This window comes from Rattus norvegicus, chromosome 13, assembly GCF_021556685.1.
Source record: "Rattus norvegicus strain SHRSP/BbbUtx chromosome 13, alternate assembly SHRSP_T2T, whole genome shotgun sequence".
NCBI lineage: Eukaryota > Metazoa > Chordata > Mammalia > Rodentia > Muridae > Rattus > Rattus norvegicus.
The window spans coordinates 51573691-51594341 of record NC_141546.1 but is presented as its reverse complement, the minus strand read 5'-3'; the positions used below and the strand labels follow the sequence as shown (position 1 = coordinate 51594341).

The window sequence follows — 20651 nt, the reverse complement described above, 5'->3', positions numbered from 1 at the left end:
CTCTACACTGAGGCATCAAGCCTTCACAGGACCAAGGGCCTCCCCTCCCACTGATGCCAGCTAAGGCCCCTTCAGCTCCTTCAGTCCTTCCCCTAACTTCACTATTGGGGTCTCTGCGATCAGTCTGATGGCTGGCTTCAAGCATCCACATCTGTATTTGTCAGGCTCTGGCAGAGCCTCTCAGGTGACAGCTGTATCAGGCTCCTGTCAGCAAGCCCTTCTTTTCATCAGCAATCTGCATGTGGGATGGATCTCCAGGTGGTGCAGTCTCTGGATGGCCTTTCCTTCAGTCTCTGCTCCACTCTTTATCCCTCTATGTCCTTTAGACAGAAGCAATTCTGGGTTAAAATTTTGGAGATGGGTGGGTGGCCTGATTCCCTAACCCTCTGGATATGGTCTCTACAGATTCTCCCTCCCCTTTGTGGGGTATTTCAGCTAATGTCATCTCTGTGGGGTCCTGAGATGCTCTTGATTTCCTGGCATCTGGAACTTTCTGGTTGCCACCTCAGTTCCCCATCCCCCATTGCTACACAGCTCTGTTCAATTTCCTGACCTTCTATACATCCCCTCCATGTCCCCCCACACCTGATTCTGCCCCTCTTTTCCCCCTTCCCCTCCTAACTTCCTCCCAAGTGCTTCCCACCATTTACTTCCCTTGACTATTTTGTTCCCCCTTCTAAGTAGGACTGAGGCATCCACTCTTTTGTCTTCCTTCATCCTGAGCTATAGCCTGATTTTTAAAAATAATTTAAACTAAGAGTTTTATCAGTTACCTTAAGTGCCCACACATACAAAGTGTGAGTAGGTGGGACGGGATTGTTTAATTGGAACATGCTTCAGTTTGCACCTGGTTCTTTCTTTAAAATGCTAGAACAAACTCAGCGACCAATCCTAAATTTGTGTAGTTCCTGGTGGATATTTTTAAGAATGTGCATTAAAAGCAGAGACGTCATCTTAAACTACAGACATGGAAAAGCAGTAGGTACATCTGGGTCCAGACACAGAACTGCTCCTCTTTAGTTGTCTGTCCCCTCTCTGCTCCCTCTCCTCTTCCCCCTCAGCTGCTCCCATTGGCTTACCCGGTGCCATGAAAAAAAATCCCATTCTCTACTAATAGGAACCTACCTACCTAATACAGCAATGTCTTTTCTGCAGTGACAAATGCAGGGCATAAATACCTCACTTTCTGCACACTGGACCAATACTCTGACTACTGAATTTTTAAAACATAGTGTCCTGGCAAGTTCCAGGGTGTTCTTTCTTTAATTCTCTTTCTATACAGTGAAGAACAAGTAAATCACCAAGAGCACCAACATATTCCTGTCCTGCTGTATTAGCAAGATACCATTGACTTAATAGATCAGGGGAAATGACTGTGAGATAGACACAGATGTTCAAATGTATGAAGACCATAGGGCAGAAAGCAAGGAGCAAACAATTCCCATTTGCTGTCTGTTCCGTGTGGATGTCAGCTCTGTCTATCTGATCGTCTTTGCTAAGACAGAGAAAAGGCACATCTGTCTAAGCCCACTGTATACCTGAGGCTATATTAGTCTGCTCTAGCAAGCACACTACTGTGTGCATGGCAGAATTCTTCTGCCGAATAATCTACCCACTCACTAGAATCTGTGTTCATGTGTGCTCTCCCTCAGCAATATCAAAGGCAATGACAATCTTCGGTAAACATGTCTTGGCTCCACATGGTTCAAAGCCATCCTATGTCCTCAAGTACATAATTCTAGTGGTTTTCTTCCCTTTGATTCCTGCACCAGTATTTCTTACTCTTCACCATTTGTACCATTCTCATATGTAACACAGATCGATGTTCTTGTTGATTGCAAAGAAATTTTTTAGCCAAGCTCTCCCTGCCAGCTCCCAGGAACTATTTATTATTTATCTTTTGTTCTTTATATCAAAACTCTCTGCTTTGCTATGCTCAGGATCTTCCCAGCAGCTCTCTCCTAAGAACATTCCAAACAGTCTTCTACTGCCACCAGGCTAATAAGCGTCTCTTCAGTGACCAGTCTCTCGACCAGGTCCAATAACCTGGTGTCAACCACCTTCTCAATTGCCCTAATGAAACATCTGATGCAAATGACCCCTCCGTCCTTCCAAATATAATCTATCAATTTGTTTTTGTTTTAGTTCCATATGCAGGCGTACTGATGGTGTTTTGTGTATGTTTTTCCCTTCTCTATGGCCTGTAGGCTTCTTTCTCTCTATGTATGCTTTCTCCATCTTGTTCATAAATGCAGTCTCATGACTTCAATATTGTCTTATGCAATTTCCATCAACAGTCCAGTACTGTCCTTAAGATTTCAGATCTATATATCAAATCCCTATAAACTGTATCTAAAAGGATGCTTGCTGTTTGTCTAAAATTCAACAACGGCAAAACCTGGCTTTTCTACAAGATCTTTGGATCTCATTTACAACTTTCAACACATACACATTAAATAAGTAAATAATTTAAAATTGTTCATCTTGAAACAATATTAAACTCCAGGATTTGAAAGTATTTTATATCTACAAAAGAAGAAAGCCAGAAATTTAAAAAAAGGAATATAGGTACCACAGAACAAATGGCCCACTCAACTATGAGAAGACAAAAATTAAAGAGAAATAATTTTGTAACCATATAGTAGCTAAGACTTGAGGATGTCAGATAACATTGTAAAATAGAAATATAAAAATTGGTTCTATTTGGGAGATCAATGTACAACACCTACTGAGAACATGAGGTGCACAGCTCCTGGCTCGGCAACCCTGCTAAGTACATTCTCTTGGGAAGCCATTGCCTTTGTGCCTCAGGAAGTCAAGGGAATAAAAACCTGCTACAAATAGCAGTTGATGACAGAACAGGAATTTTTGAACTGAAGAAGATTAATAATCTGAGAGATTTAAGCTGAGACATTTTGACATGCAATAGAAAATATGCAGAAGAGGTGGAATATATTTTGTCAAGATAAGCAAAATCGGGGAGTTGCAAGAGCAACACGTTAGGAACATCATTAATAATAGAGAAATATGAAGATATTGTCTGTGGGAAAAAATTCTCCAAGGGGGATACGTCTGCTTCAGAAGAAAAAGTTTATCAACAAAACAATGTCATGGAAGTCGCCTTTGGGAGTCATGGGAGGACGCAGAAGAACATCTACAGGGGATCTCAAAAACAACGTGCTGTGTGACAGGGAGAAAGCCTAATTACAGCCAACAAAAAACTGCTGCTTCCCAAGCCACTCATACGCAACATCTCAGGACATGTGTTTTACAGTTTTGGTTATAAGGATGAAGATTTCATAATTTAATACAGAGAATTATGCTGTCCATCTTCACCAATTCCTTGAGAAGCAATTTCAAAGTCATCAGGAATAATTCACAGATCAAACATAAAGCCCAACAGGCAGGCTGGCCTATGGCCCTTATGTCACTTCTGATAGCCAGGTGGGTGTGCGGTCCCCATTCACTCACACATGCTAATCTGTAGAGGAAAGTGTGGCTTTATTGCTCTCTTTTAGTTGAATTATGAGGGAGCTGTAAAACAAACTAGAAGCCATGTAGAGAAAAATAATAAAAATCCATTCTTCTTTTTTGATTTTAAATTTGTTGTCCTTATTACGTGTCATATCTTTAAAAAAAAACCTGTAGCACGCTGGAAGGGAAGAGTAGAGAGAAGAAAGGCTGATGGACTTGGGCAAGCACAAGTAAATGTGTGCACTGAGATCACCACCTAGCAGGGCTCTCACCTTTGAAACAAAGCTAAAAGCAAAGCAGTAGCATCAATGGCCAAAGGGTCACGCTGAAGAGGAGCCAGGGCTCCTACTGCACTCACTCAGCCCTCTGTTAACTCAACCATGATCTAGTAACAAGGACCCTCTTCTGTTTTCAATCCACTTGCAATTCACACTCTGAAATATTGTTTAATCAGCAAATACTGAGCCAAACACACACATTGGCTATAAATGTAGATTAAAATATATTAAAGCCTCTTGGGCTGTTTTTTTGTTTGTTTGTTTGTTTGTTTGTTTGGTTGGTTTTTTGGTTTTTTTTATTAACTTGAGTATTTCTTATTTACATTTCGAGTGTTATTCCCTTTCCTGGTTTACCGGCCAACATCCTCCTAACCCCTCCCCCTCCCCTTCTTTATGGGTGTTCCCCTCCCCATCCTCCCCCCATTGCCGCCCTCCCCCCAACAATCTAGTTCACTGGGGGTTCAGTCTTAGCAGGACCCAGGGCTTCTCCTTCCACTGGTGCTCTTACTAGGATATTCATTGCTACCTATGGGGTCAGAGTCCAGGGTCAGTCCATGTATAGTCTTTAGGTAGTGGCTTAGTCCCTGGAAGCTCTGGTTGCTTGGCATTGTTGTACATATGGGGTCTCGAGCCCCTTCAAGCTCTTCCAGTTCTTTCTCTGATTCCTTCAACGGGGGTCCTGTTCTCAGTTCAGTGGTTTGCTGCTGGCATTCGCCTCTGTATTTGCTGTATTCTGGCTGTGTCTCTCAGGAGCGATCTACATCCGTCTCCTGTCAGCCTGCACTTCTTTGCTTCATCCATCTTGTCTAATTGGGTGGCTGTAATGTATGGGCCACATGTGGGGCAGGCTCTGAATGGGTGTTCCTTCTGCCTCTGTTTTAATCTTTGTCTTGGGCTGTTTTTAAGAATGTGTTTGACTTGCATTTCTTTTTTGAAGTTTGAAAAAAAACATATATTTTTTTTAGCTTAGGTGACTAAGACCCTTGTAGAACCACTTCTGTCTTCTCTGTGATCTGTCTTACTCGTCTGGGAGCATCTGCAGATCTTGGGGCAGCAGTGCCTCCCTCACACTGTAGCACATCTGTAGGATGAAAACAAAGACCTGGAAAACAGGACAGCGGTTAATTATAGCTTCGGTTTGAAAATGAGTCATCTCTAGTTCTCACAGGTGATATTATTTAAAAAAAAATAAGGTATTCTCAACTCGGTTAGGACAGAGGCCAACAGTATGCATTGCAGAAAGATGGTATCTTAAACAGATAGTGCTGGTTAACTGAAGACCCACGGAGAAGAGTGCAGCAGGATCCTTACCTCTGACCCTACCCAAAATTGACTTCCTTATTAAACAAGTTTCTCAACAAAGGCTTAAGCCCCCAAGTCTGATAGAGGATGGTGTAGGGAATACACTTGAACTCATTAGCATAGGAAAGGTCCTTCTGAACAGGAGACCCATAGCCTGGGCATTAATACCAACAATTACTAAGTGGGACTTCACAAAATTAAAAGATTTGATCTAGCCAAGAATACCACCATCAAGTGAAGGGGCAGCCTGAGAAATGAAAATTTAACCTGTACCAGCTACACATCCGACAAAGGTCAATATCTAGAATATGCAAAGATTTCAAAAAATAAACATTGAGAACGGAATCCATTCAGAAAATAGCACATGGGACTAAACAGAAAGTCCTCCACAAAATAAATACACATGGGTGGGAGATATTTTTAAATGTTCACTCTTCTTATCTTTCAGGGAATTCAAGTTGGAACAACTTTAAAATTTGATCTTACCTCAGATAGAAAGGCCGAGAAAAAAACTAAAAACAGGCTGGCAAGTGCTGGCATAGGAAGGGGAACATACATGCCCTGATGCTGGGAATGAAAACTAACACAAAGCAGAAAGAGAAGTCCTCTATATCGCTCTTGGGCGTAGACCCAAAGCATCCTAGATCTTTCTATACCAGTTCACCCATATCCATTTCTTTCTATTTACAATGGCCAGTAAATGGAAACAACCTAACTAATGAAAAATGAAAACGTGATCTACTTACTTATACAATAGAATATTATTCGGCTGTGAATGAAAATGCAATTATGAAATTTGTAGGTAAGTAGATGGAGGTAGAAATAATTCAGACCCATAAAGAAACCTGAAGCATGCTTTTTATGACCTCTAGATGTTGTCTTTTAATCTTCAAATATACTGCTTCCACTGTCGTACTCACTGAGGTCAGGAGTGAGTAAGGGGTTTCAGAGATAAGATAGAACACAGTGGTGTAAAGGGTTAAGACAGAATAGTGGAACATGAAGGATTACACGCAATCGGGGATAGAGGAGCAGTGTAGAAGAGGAAATACTGGAAGAGAAAACTAACACGAAAGATGTTTCAAAAAAACTTATATGTGAGGATGGAGAGATGGCTCAGCAATTAAGAGTACTATTACTATCTGCTTTTCCAAGAATAAAGGTTTAATTCCTAGCACCTCCATGATAGCTTACAACTGTCTGTAACATCAGCTCCAAGAATGCCTCCATTGGCCCAAGGCTGGGTACACTGAGGTCATGTATGCAAAACACACATACACATAAAAATAAAAAATAAACGAAAACTACTATTGTAAAAGGCTTCCTGGTACAAATATGCACACACACACACACACACACACACACACACACACACACGAGTTGAAATGGACTTAGCCCATAATTGAACAAAAATGTAGACACCATAAGCTAACAAATAAAAACCCAGCGTCATGCATGGGTGACCTCTTTTATATCTGTTGATCAGTGAGGTCAGAAATTACAGGTACTTAGTGGTGGTGTGCATTACCCTGCATGGCTCGACAATAAGACCCTCTTGCTGAAGCAACACATAACTGAACCGTGGGACATGAAGAAATCAAATGAATACTGTCCAGTAAGTTTCATCCTCAGTGGCTAACTTCTTTAGTGTTGGAAGGGGCTGGAGGAAGAAAAGAATCATCAATATTACCCAGCTGTGAATGCACAGTCTATAACAAGGCCTCTTCCACAAGTTGAAATCCATATTCAGCACTGTTATCAGGGCCAAGAACCTGTGGTTAGACAAGTCATAGGCCTGAGGGGAGAGCATACCCTGCTAAATGGGTACAGTGTTAAACCATCTCTAGGAAGCAGAAAAGAAACAAAGAAGTGGAAGCCACAGAAAGAAAACAGCAAATTGATAGCTAACCACAACTGTAGTAATAACCACACTAAGTTTAAAGGGTCTAAATACTCAAATTTTGCAGCAGGGATTGTTAAGTGTTTAAAATAGCAACATTTAACTATATACTTCCCATAAAATATCTACTCAAAATGGAAACTCCCAACTATATTAAAAGTAAACTGACTGACAATGCAGCATGTTAATAAGTCCAAAGATACCTGCAGTGTCTGTGTTAATATCAAAGAAAGATAACTTCACAGTCGAGAAAATTGCCTGGAATAAATGGAATTCTTTCGAAAGATGTTAATGTGAGAAGGCATAACTGTGTTAAATTTTATCTACATAAGTTATACATCCAAAGTACATAAATAAAACATACTGCGGAATGTATGATAAAACAATTGTACTAAAAAACTTCAACACTTCTTTCTTCATAACTGATAAGACAAAGAGACATAGGTTAGTTAAGGTATAGAATGCTTGAACAACTGTCTCTATCAGCATGATCTAGTTGACATTTACAGAGCACTCTACACAAAAGTTGTTAAAATGTAGACTGATTTCCAATATACACAAAGTATTTATGGCAAAGACCCTATTCTGCCACCCAACAAACAATAAATGTAGGAGAATCTAAATCAAGTAAGTTACTCTCTGAACACTATAAAATAAAGTGAGAAATAAATAATAAAAAGATATCTGTGAATATATAACTATGTGGAGAATAGTATACTTCTAAATAACCAACAAGTCAAAGAATGAAGTGGAAAGAAAACAAAGTGGAATGAATTCAAGAGATTAAATTAATATTTGTGTGGGAATTTGTGGCAGTAAACATATGTTTTAAAAATATATATGTAAAACCAATGACCTAGGAAATAAGGAAATAATTAAGATAATTTTAATAATTATATGATAATTATTTATTAAATTGCATATAATTATTTGCAGTGTAATTAATTTAATTATATGTTTCACATATAAGTATACAATCATAAATAGCATAATTGTATTAATTTAATGTACTTAAGTTAATTATATATACTTGGCAATTATAAACTCAGAATAAAAAGTTAATGATATAGTAAACACAATGTTCTTTATTTATAGAGAAAAATCAGTGAATTTTTTAAATTGTTTCTTTAAGATCAATAATGGAGGTAAGCTAATTGTGCCAGAAAACAGAAGTTATAAACATAAACTATCAGATCAGGAATGGAAATGAGATTCTTTGAACCCAGGTTAAACTATCTGAACCCATTAAATTTGTATTTCAAAACTCTCCCATGGGCTGGGAAGATGGCTTATGTGTAAGAGCACTCATCATACAAGCACGAGTTGAGCACTTAAGTTTGGATCCCGAGTGCCTGTGTAAAAGCCAGACATGGCCACACATACCTGTGATAACAGTGCTGGGACGAAGGGCTTGAAGAGAAGGAGAACTAGGACTATCACCAGCCTCCTAACCAAGAGGCAAGCTGCAAGTTTGTCTAGAGACGTTATCTCAAGGGGTTAAGGGGAAGGCGATAGAGCGTGATGCCCGATGTCCTCCATTGGCATACAACATGCACGAGCATAGGAGCATATAACTGTAAACACAACACACACATACACACACACACACACACACACGCAGAGAGAGAGAGAGAGAGAGAGAGAGAGAGACAGAGAGAGAGAGAGAGAGAGAGAGAGAGAGAGATTGAAACTCTAATACTAATAATACTAATCCCATACACACTCCCATAACCTTCAGACAAACACAAGTCAAACACAAAGGAGAAAATTAACTTGGTAACTTAATTTGTCAGCTTACCATTATTATAATAAAATACCCAAGACAACCAACTTAGAAAGAGAAAATGTTTACTTTGGCTCATGATTTTGCAAGATTCAGTACAAGATTGGAGAACTCTATTTCTCTGGTCCTCTGGTAAGGACAACACTCAGTGACAAAAATGCACAACCAGTGAAGCCGCTTAGATCACCAACCAAAAAATAGCAAAAGAAAGAGACCTGGATCCCACAATCCAAGGCACATTCTTAGTGACAGAGGGGTCTTATGCTAGGACCCATCTTCTGCTGGTCCCATTGCCGCCCAATGAGTGTCTTCTTGGGAAACAAACCTTTAACATATGGGCCTTTGGGAAATATGTAAGGTCAAACCAAAGCATTCTGTTCCTTGCCTTCAAAGACTCATGTCTTCTCACAATGAAAAAGTTGCTAATTTTCTTCTCCACGTGTCCTTGAAAATCTTTATTTCAGCATGTGCTCTGAGACTCAAGTCACATTCAACTGTGAATCTCTAAAAAGAAACAAAAGCTACATTTTTTCCCAAGGCACAGAAAAAGGACATGTATAGAGCCAAATTTGTTCCAAAAGGAACAGAAGAAGAATCAGGAAACAGACCAGCCCAAAGCAGCACAAAAGCACTGCAAATACTAACTCCTTTAACTCCATGACTGGTACTGTGGTGCATGCAGTCTCCTGAGGTCATCAGTAAACCACCACTAATGGGGCATTCTGCTAGTCTCAGCCCAGGTAGCCACTCTCTTGATCTAGCTTTGCGCCTTGCTTTTTGTTAGTGCTACAGAGTTTGTCGAGTCTACCTTCCAAAAGTCTCCACTGATGCTTCATCGTCAAGCCCACAGATCACTTCTCCACCATACTACCAGGGCTAACTGCAGGAGTTCCAACGCACCAACACACTGCCTGGGCACACAGGGTTCTTCTGACACCCTGATAGATCCTGTTTTGACTCCCTGATACATACATTCCATGTGCTTGCAAAACGTTTTTTTATTGGTTATTTTATTTATTTACATTTCAAATGTTATCCCCCTTCCTGGTTTCCCCTCTGCAAACTCCCTATCCCATCCCCCATCTCCCTGCTTCTAGGAGGGTGCTCCCCCTCCCAACCACCCACTTCTGCCTCACCACTCTAGTGTTCCTACACTGTAGCCTCGAGCCTCCACAGGACCAAGGGCCTTCCCTCCCACTGATGCCAGACAATGCCATCCTCTGCTACAGATGCAGCTGGAGCCATATAGACTTTATTCAATATAGTACCTGCATCCTAGCCAGAGCAATTAGACAACAAAAAGAGGTCAAAGGGATGCAAATTGGAAAGGAAGAAGTCAAAATTTTTATATTCAGCAAAGTGGCTAGATATAAAATTAACTAACAAATCAATAGCCTTCCTCTACTCAAAGGATAAACAAGCTGAAAAGGAAATTAGGAAAATGACACCCTTCTCAATATTCACAAATAATATAAAATACCTTAGTGTGACTTTAACCAAGCAAGTGAAAGATCTGTATGACAAGAACTTCAAGTCTCTGAAGAAAAAATTTGAAGAAGATCTCAGAAGATGGAAAGATCTCCGTGCTCATGGATTGGCAGGATTAATATAGTAAAAATGGCCATCTTGTCGAAGGCAATCTACAGATTCAATGCGATCTCCGTCAAAATTCCAACTCAATTCTTCACAGGGTTAGAAAGAGCAATTTGCAAATTTATTTGGAATAACAAAAAAAAAACAGGATAGCAAAAATTATCCTCAATAATAAAAGAACTTCTGGGGCAATCCCCATCCTTGACCTCCAGCTGTATTACAGAGCAATAGTGATAAAAAGTGTATGGTATTGGTACAGAGACAGGCAGGTAGACCAATGGAATAGATTTGAAGACCCAGAAATGAATCCACACACCTATGGTCACTTGATCTTTGACAAAGGAGCTAAAACCATCCAATAGAAAAAAGATAGCATTTTCAACAAATGGTGCTGGTTCAACTGGAGGTCAGCATGTAGAAGAATGCAGATCAATCCATTTTTATCTCCTTGTACAAAGCTCAAGTTCTAGTAGATCAAAGACCTCCACATAAAACCAGATACACTGAAATTAATAGAAGAAAAGTGGGGAAGAGCCTCAAACACATAGGCACAGGGCAAAACTTCCTAAACAGAACACCAAAGGACAACATTTAATTGGGGCCGGCTTACAGGTTCAGAAATTCAGTCCGTTATCATCAAGGCAGCATGCAGGCATGCATTGTATAGGAGTAGCTAAGAGCTCTACATCTTCATCTGAAACCTGCTAACAGAATACTGGCTTCCAGGTTGCTAGGGTCTTAAAGCCCACACCCACACGGACACACCTACTGCAATAGGGTCACACCTTCTAATACTGCCACTCCCTCGGCACAGCATATAGAAACCATCACAAGCATCAAGCTCCAATTAAATTATTTTCTCTCTCTTTAAATTTCATCACATTTAATTTATGTACTATTTATTAGTTGATAATTTCATGTGTTCATATAAGTTTTTGGTCAAATCGAAGTCTTATCACTTCATCTCCAATTTCTCCCCTGTCCTTCTCACCAATATTTCTTGTATTTCATGGGTTTTTTTTGCTCTGTGTGTGTGTGTGTGTGTGTGTGTGTGTGTGTGTGTGTGTGTGTGTGTGTCCCACTGAGTGACCTTGTGCTGCTGTTATATGAATGGGTTTTGGGACATCTACTAGATCATGAGTAACATCTCAAGAAACATATCTCTGAAGAACATGGCTCTAACTCCAGAAGGAAGTCATCAAATGTCAATAACTCCTCAGATAGGAGTGAGACTTCAAGATCACTTCTGCCCACACACTTTTATGAGAGAATTTTGTTTGGCTTTGTCTTGTGCGGGTCTTGTACTTGATGTCATAGCTGCTGTGAGTTCATGTGTGCCCGTTACGTCCAAAAAAAACCAATATTTTACCATAGTGTTCTTTGACTTTTGACTCTTACAGTTTTTCCATTTCCATCCCACAAGGACACCTGAGCCTGAGGAAGAGAAATTGTGTCAGTTATACATTTATACTGTGATAAAGACCATGACCAAAATTAGCATGTAGAGGCAAAGGTTGATTTCAATTTACAACTCTCAGTTCACATTTCACCACTGAGGGAAGTTAGGACAGGAACTCAAGACAGGCACCTGGGGCAGGAATGGAACTGAAGCAGAGGTCGTGGAGGAATGCTGCTTCCTGGGGATGTAACTAGGCTTCTCTACCATCCTTAGTGAGATTACAAAGTTACAATGTATGTGCTCTTTGTAAAGTAGTTTTCTGGTGCTGATAAAATTAGTATGTATTTATCATATGCTCCAACAATCTTACTCCTGAGTAATACTCCAAGGTAATGAAAACATACACAACATGCACACTAATGTTTCTACAGAATTATCCACAGTCACCCACAACTGAAAGCACCTAAAATTTCATCGACATAATGAAAAAAGAAGCAAACGATGGACATTAAGAGATAAATGCTACTCAGCACAAAGTATGATCAATTTACTGTTACACATAGCAGGGCTGAAAACAAAGGGACTGAGCTGAGTGAAGGAAGGTTCACCATGCAGAGTCACTCACTCACCAAGCAGACTGAAATGAACACCCAATATTGTATGGCTGTGTGAAGAAAACTCTAGGAAGTTCAAACGTAAAGAGGCAACAAAATCAGCTTCCACAAAGCCAGGTTGTGGGAAAGGACGTGTATAAAGGAAAACGGAACATTTCTCAGATGAAACAGCTCTTACTAGGCTTTTAATTTAGATATTTGTTTATTATAAGCATGTTATTATTTTCTTTGGAAATAATTACATATAGCTGCTATTTCTAAGATATAAACTATAATCATCTTTTTTTTACTGGATGTTTAATTTATTTACATTTCAAATGTTATCCCCTTTCCCAGTTTCCCATCCTCCCTCCCCCTGCATCTATGAGGGTGCTCCCCCACCCACCCATTACTCCTGCCTCCCGTCCCTGGCATTTCCCTACTCTGGAGCATTGAGTCTTCAACAGGACCAAGGGCTTCCCCTCCCGCTGATGTTCTACAAGGCCATCCTCTGCTACATATGGGGATAGAGCCGTAGGTCCCCTCCATGTGTACTTTTTGGTTGGTGGTTTAGTCCCTGGGAGCTCAGGGGGTCTGGTTGGTTGATACTGTTGTTCTTCCTATGGGTTGCAAACCCCTTCGGCTCCTTCAGTCCTTTCTCTAACTCCTCCATTGGGGATCCCATGCTCAGTCCACCTCTGTATTTGTCAGACTCTGGCAGAGCCCCTCGGGGTACAGCTATATAAGTAAAGAAGACAAATAATATATTTTGATAAAATATATGCCAATCAAAAGCCAGATTTATTTTTATTTTTGTAGAAAGTCATTAAAAAATTTTAATTAGTGCATTTATTATTGTAGTGTGTGTGTGTGTGTGTGTGTGTGTGTGTGTGTGTGTGTGTGCGCGCACGCGCGCGCACGCATGTATGCTAGTAGGAGTGCAAACTTGTCCAACCACTTTGAAAATCATTTTGGAGGTTTCTCAGAAAACTGGAATACCAGTTTTCTACCTCAAAACCCAGCTATTCCTCTCCTGGGCATTTACTTAAAAGATGCTCCAACATCCCACAAAGACACTTGCACAGCTATGTTCATAGCAGTCTTATTTGTAAGAGCCGGAAACTGGAAGCAACCTAGATGTCTCTCAACTAAAGACTATAAAGAAAATGTTGTACATTTACATAATGGAATAGTACTCAGCTATTAGAAACAAAGAGATCATGAATTCTGCAGGCAAATGGATCCTGAGTGAGGTAACCCAGTCCCAAAAGGACATGCATGGGATGTACTCACTTATAAATGGATATTAGCCGTAAAATATAGATACCATGCTACACGCCACTGACCCGAAGAAGCTAAACAAGAAGGAAGGCCCAAGTGAGAAGCTTGACTCTCACTTAGAATTTGGAATAAAATAGTCATGGGAGGCAGATAGAAAGAGGAAATGGGGACAGGAATAGGGGATCAGGTGTGGAAAGGACAGGAGAGGTGGCTAGATGACCTTGAAAATGAATGAAAATCTACAACTGACAGGGTTGGGGAGGTGGAGGCATCTCCATGATGAGACAGAGATCTGACGTAAGGAAGGCACCCAAGAATCAATGGGGGTGACCTTAGCTGTGACTCACCACCTTGAGATATGAAACCTGAGGAGACTCCTCCTGTAGCCAGGCCGGAACCCCAATGGAGCGATACAGATACCAACTGACCCACAAAACTTTCAACCCAGAATTTATTCTATTTCAGCAATATTAAAGTAAGAATTACCAGTTCCAACTGTTAGCAAGCATCCTCTATTGCTATAGTTTTTCTATTTCCTTTCTTTCTAATTTTTTGGGGTGTGTGGGTGGTGATTTTGCTATTTTAAAATGGTCCCTATTCATAGTATTTATGTGCTGTGTATTTTTTTAATTATCTGAAAACAGAGAAGTTATATAATAACCGACTTTAATTCTATTTAAATAGCAGCTCAACCTGCAAGTCAATTCTTCAATAAGCGTTTGCTAGGTGTGATTCAAGTGAAATCAATCATTGTAAATTATCTTTAGCTTAAATCATATGCATTTAGTGTATTGTAATGCTTTACTTTCCTTAAAGATTGCTGTTTATAATTATTGAAATAATATAAATCTAATACTTATTTTATGTAGTTTTAATTGGTCTTTCTTGCAGAATAGCAGTAATTGAAATTATTAGAGGAATTTTAAAATTTTCATAACCAGCTTATGAAGCAGACATTACTCCAGCTTCAATGACAAAGCTTTAAGGGGAGATATCATTACACTCGTGCCTTGACAGTTAAAGAGGCCAGTGCCTATAGAAACTAATGTGCTCTCAACCACTACAGAACTATAAACTTTATAGACTTTTTCCCCTTTTCCTTTTTAGTGAATGACTACCTTAAAATATAGTTCAAATTTTCAAAGACAAATTATTTGATTCATTAGATTCCTCACAGCCTTACAAGAGGCAAATGTGGCTGAACGAGGGCATGTATCAAAAACGTAAATGATTAACTGTGAGTCTCTGTAAAAGCAGGGTGCATGCTTCTAATAAACGGTGCGCCAGCCTAAACAGACCTGCTCCAAAGGAGAAGGATGAAAGCACAGCTGGGAAAAGTTGGATCAAAGTGAGACAAAAACCCAGCAGGGCAAATGGCAAATCCATGTCCTATACCTGGGACTTGGGATGGCATCATCTGGGCTCCAACAACTTTGGAAGCCCCACCCCTCCAGCTTTGTACCTTACAACACAGGAAATCTCTCTTCTGGGCCACCTCTTCCCTGTGCCTACACTGTCCTAGCCTTTCGACGTTGTCAAGTCTACATTGCAACTTAGGTCTCCTCATAGCTCAACGGAATAATATGTTAGGTCCTCTTTACAGGGAATATGACCCGCCTTACCCTTTGGAAACTTGGGTCTAGAGGTCCTTGTCTCCTCCTTGCGCAGTTTTCATGCCCACAAAAATCGGCGTCCTGAACAGGATGTTGCCGAGTTCTCCTGTCTCGTCTACAGCAGCCGTGCACCTCGGCAGCTAACCCTGAAAATATATTTCTCCGTGTGGCTGTTTTTTGGCAAAGGATGGCTTCAGCTCAGATCTGAGCTCAATCTCTCTCATGACAAATGAGTTTGCGCTTTAAAGCTGCAGCCTTCAGTGGTGGCTAGAGTTTTGCCTCGATCTTGCTTCTCCTGTTTCCTGGGGCAACTGTGAGGTATTTATGTCTTCGCCCCTATTATGCACAACTTTCAGATTGTGTATGCTCCTTTATTTTCAAATTTGTAAATTTTTAAATATCGTTTTGCTTTGAATTCTCATTATAAACTTCCCCAAATGCTATGATGCCTAATCGTGCCCCAGCCCCCTGAATGGCAGGCTCTCTTGAGATTTAAAGTTTTTAAGACACTGACCAAATGCAGTCATACTCTTTGCCAGAACACCACATGAGTGACCTTTATCCCAGTTCCCATCAGTTTTCACTGCCTTCTGAAACCGCGTGGCCTGAACCTCCACTGTTCCCATTTTGCTTTGCATTCTCATCTCCCCAGCTTCCGTCACAGGGCTCTATTAAGCCCTCATTAAAGCATCGCACAAGTTATCTAGCTCATAGGTCCAAGAATTTTCAGATTCCTATTGCAAAGAAGTCCCCAGGTTGCACAAAATACATGGTCAAGCCGTCACAGTCAGTTCTCAGTTCTCAGTATCAGCTCTGGCATTAGTTACCTTCCTCGCTGTTCTCACATACCTGACATGAATACAACTTCAGAAAGGACAGGTATGTTTTGCTTACAGCTGATGGGTGTAGTTTAAGGCAGCAGAGAGAGCATAGCAGTGAATATGAACCAGCTGGTTATACCCTTCTCCAAACAGGAAGCAGAGAGAGAAAGGAATGGTGGAACTCTCGTTACTATCTTAATCAATGCTCAAGTAGTTGTGAGAGTTCTGAAATCCAAAATTTCAGAACTAAAGCAACTTACAGAATTTCAGTTAATAACATATTACCAGAAAATTGTTATTCTGAGCCTGCTTTCTACGGTCACGTAGTTTCAAACTCAAATATTAGTGGTGTGGAGGAGTAGGAGGATCCTTCTCTGAACTCCTTCTCCACACGCATCTACATATGAATCCCTGAATTCTCTTCTATCGGTGTCAGCCTTAAATTATTCATAATTGTCAAGAAGGAAAGGATAAACATTGATCAATAAACGTAAGTTTTAAGTAAGAAAGAGGAGATAAAAATGAACTCACAGAGCCGAGGAAAGAGCATAAAAGCCCTGCAGGGCATTCTGGTACAGCCCACTTTACTTACTTCTCCCAAGTACTGCAATGTCTCCAACCAGGCCAATCTGTGTATTGGTCCATGAAGAACCTTGGCAAATGGTGGGCACGAGAGCATTAACTTTGTTAGAGAAGACATCAAGAAACAAAGGGCAGTGGCCATGTGGCAGGGATAGAAATTGCAGGTGCACAATTTCGTTCAGATGTTGGCTGTTTGTAGTCCATTTCTTAAAAAGCATGGTCTTTACTCTTTCCCTCATTGCCATTAATCACATTTCAAGATGTAGTTCTTCACCCATCTTGCCCTCCCAAAGTGCTTTATCTTGAACTCCAATTAACCACTCTGCCATCCACTTCAAAAGGAGAATTGTGATCAGGCAAGAGCTCTTTCATTCCTGAAGAGTATAAATTATAGTAATACATAAAACTGAAATCCATAGCAGAAGAGCAATTAGCTTGTTTGCAACCAAAATGTATTTGGCTAACACTAGAATATCCTGAAGTGAGTCCACTAGAATTAACTCACTTGGAAGTTATACTATTCATACATTTCATAGAATTTCTATTTATTTTTCCTATGAACTGTGGCCATTTGCACTAACACCATCCCATCCTCTGTAATGATGTGTGGAAGGACGTCACATCAAGGACATCAACATTGTCATGACTTGCTTCTTTGGCTCCTTAAGTCATGAGAACAAGCATGGTGTGGTTTTGTTGTGTGTGTGTGTGTGTGTGTGTGTGTGTGTGTGTGTGAGAGAGAGAGAGAGAGAGAGAGAGAGAGAGACAGAGAGAGACAGAGAGAGACAGAGAGACAGAGAGAGACAGAGAGAGACAGAGAGAGAGAGAGAGAGAGAGAGAGAGAGAGAGAGAGAGAGAGAGAATATGGGTTTTGGTTTTGGTTGTTTTCTGACATTCTAGACATACCTGAAGTAAGACCAATGGATTTTAAAACTGTGACTTTTTTTAACTTGCCATAATTCTCACTGGTATTTATAGCCACAGAGATTAGCTTGAAATAAATTTCAAGCCCAATTTCATCGTCAGAGGAATGAAACAAATGTGCGCTATTAATGCTATTTTACCTGATCAAATCTTCAACAACAGTTTAATTTACTCTTTTTGATTTGCTACAAATTATTTCAAATCAAATCAGTTGAACTATCACATAATCACCCTTTAAAAATGTTATCATAACAGAATTGAAATCATAGACAACTTACCTGCTAAAAGTCTACAATTCAAGGCTGGGAAAATAATTTGGTTGGTAGAATGCTCTTTTTGGAGTGCATGGAGTCCTAGAATGAACTGGATGCTCAGTAGCCCATATAACAAGGATGGTGGCTCGTGCCTGTAATCCCAGCTTTTGGAAGATGGAGAGTGGAGTATTAGGCGTTCAGTGTGATCCATGCCTCTGTGAGTTTGAGGTCAGCCTAGACTACATAAAACCTCATCTTTAAAAAAAAATTTGTACAACTCAATATTGTGAGGGTGTGGAGAATGGTGTAACAATCACCACATCTGTAGGTTACGGGACATGATGGTTTACTGTTAGAAGTTATAGTTATAGGACATTTTCAATTATCCCTAATGAAACCTTTGACCTATCACTTCTGCCTTCAGGCAGCTACTGTCTGGTTCCCAATATCACCTATTCTGAGTACCTTACATAGTGAACTCATTTAAATTTAATTAGGATCTTTACTCAGTATAATAGTTTTAAGATACATAAATATTGTAGCATAAATTATCATTTCATTTCTTTTTCATGGTCAAATGACCCTTTAGGGAGACTTATTTTATATTTGAATATATTCTTTACAGAAATATCTTTTCATATATGCCAAACACTTTAAATTATACTATTTATAGTATATCGAGATGTAAAAATTCCTTTAAAAATCACTAGTATGCATTCTAGTCTCTTATTAGAAAAGAATTTACAAATGTTTTGCTCATTGTCTGGGTTTTCTTTTTAGTATCTTATTGGTATCTTTTGGTGCATAATCTTTTAGTTTCATGAAAAGAAGCATTTGTTTTTTTCTCTCTTTGATCAGCACTTTTGTTTGTATTGCAGTATCTAAGAAGCCATTACCTGAGTAATGACCGCAAACATATATTCTCTGTTTATTTTTAGAAACATTTCACGCTGTTAACTACAAAATAATTCCAGGAGCTCTTTGAGGTATTTTCTATGTCATATGTCATAGACTACTACTACTAGTACTAGTTTACAGATGGATATTCTGATTTCCAGACCTACCTATTGAAAATACTATTCTTTCCCATTCAATCATTCATTTTCTTTGATCAGAGTTGATTGACCATAAAGATAAAGGTCTATTTATGAAGTCAAAATTCTCTTTCAACATCTCTGTATCAGTCAGGGTTCTCTGAATGAACAGAATGTGTGTGTGTGTGTGTGTGTGTGTGTGTGTGTGTGCGCACGTGCGCGCACACATGAGCGCGTGTGAGCACATGTAATTTATTGGATGTCTTACAGATTGTGGTCTAGCCATTGGCAATCTTTCAAACGAATAGCCACGAATTCGGTAGGCATCTGTCTACATCTTGAAGTTTCAACCAGTTTTAAGTCTAGATTGCAATCTAAAAGAAGTAGCTTTAATAAGTGAAACAATGCCTCAGCAGCAGGACAGCCAGACTTGCCAGTGAGAGGGAGAGCAAGAAGGCAAAGGCCAAAATCTCCCTTTTTTCTGTGTCTTTTTTATAGCTGACACCAGAAATTGTCACCTAGGTTTAGGATGGATCTTCCCATCTCTATTAATCAAGTCAAGTAAATTCCTCACTGGCACGCCAACCCGCTTGGGCTTTTAGTTGATTTCAGATGTGGTCAAGTTAATAACCAAAAGTGCCTGTCAAAATCCTACTGTCTATTCTGGGCCTAGCACCATTTGACTTAGTTATTTTTGCTATGTAGAACATTGTAAAATTATGAAGTGTGAGTCCTACAACCGTTTTCTTATTTTAAGATTCTTTAGGATATTCCGATCTATTTCCATTTCCATAGGAATTTTAGGAACAGATTTTAAACTTAAATGAAAGAATAAACTGAAATTTTGTTTCACTGCATTGACTCAAAGTCACATACAGGGTAACACACCTTATATCACAAGCCTTATAATCTATGCATGAAGATTTTTACATTCCCTTACACCAGCTACAGTTCCTTCCCATAGTGCTCTATAGTTCCTGAACATAAATATTACACTTCTTTCATCAAATTTGTTCCTCTGGGTTTTATTTATCTTGACGTCAATAACTGAATTGCTTTCTTATAATCATTCTCAGGTTATTCACTGATATGTAAAAATACAACTGATTTTCATGAATCAATCTTGTGCCCTGAAATCTTATATAACTTACTTGTTAGACCTAATGGTTTATAAATTGGATTCCTTAGGGTTTGCTATAAGCTAGATTGTGGAATTGTAAGTAGTGACTTTTTCTTTTTCCCTTTCCAACTGAGTTCTTTGTTTCTACTCCTATCCTACCTGCCCTGATAGAATGTCCGTGCTAATCAGCACAGCATAATTCTCCTTTGCTCATTAAGAACAGTTTTCATCTTTCTTTAATGTTGCTGTGCTTGGTTTCCAAGTTTTTCATTGGGGCTTTTTGTGCCAAGAGTTTTAAAAAGCTATAGTTGTGTAGTTCTCGTTCTTCGGTATCTTATTTCCTTGAATTCACACCAAAGATATTCTGTCCTCACCAAATGATTCCACAGGTACTCTTTTTCTTTCACATTTTTCACAGAGGTTAAGAATAAACAGAAAATCATATTAACTCTTTAAATGTTTGGAGAAAATACTAGTGAAACCACCTAAGACTGAGAAATGAAAGTGACTCCAAGACACTGTCAGACTGCAGAAATGTAAGAACAACGAACACATCCAATAAAGGTGTCCTTTACGAGGGATAAAGGACACGAGCAAATAGGAAGGAAATGATTTTAAAAAATTGAAACAAGATAAATGAGCAGCTAAAGAGTGGAACAACAAAGTAAGCCTGCTGTCTTCCCTAGTGTTCTCCATTCTA

The 20651-nt window shown here is 39.5% G+C and overlaps 1 long non-coding RNA gene across 1 annotated transcript; it reads right to left on the bottom strand.

Annotated features, from left to right (window-relative positions):
* Positions 1-3957: 3957 nt before the first annotated feature.
* LOC148001641 (uncharacterized) lies at positions 3958-15693 on the bottom strand. Its single transcript, XR_015635981.1, has 2 exons — positions 15226-15693; positions 3958-4854 (listed from the first exon to the last, which is right to left on the bottom strand). It is a non-coding gene; the product is annotated as an uncharacterized LOC148001641 (long non-coding RNA).
* Between the last annotated feature and the right edge of the window lie 4958 nt (positions 15694-20651).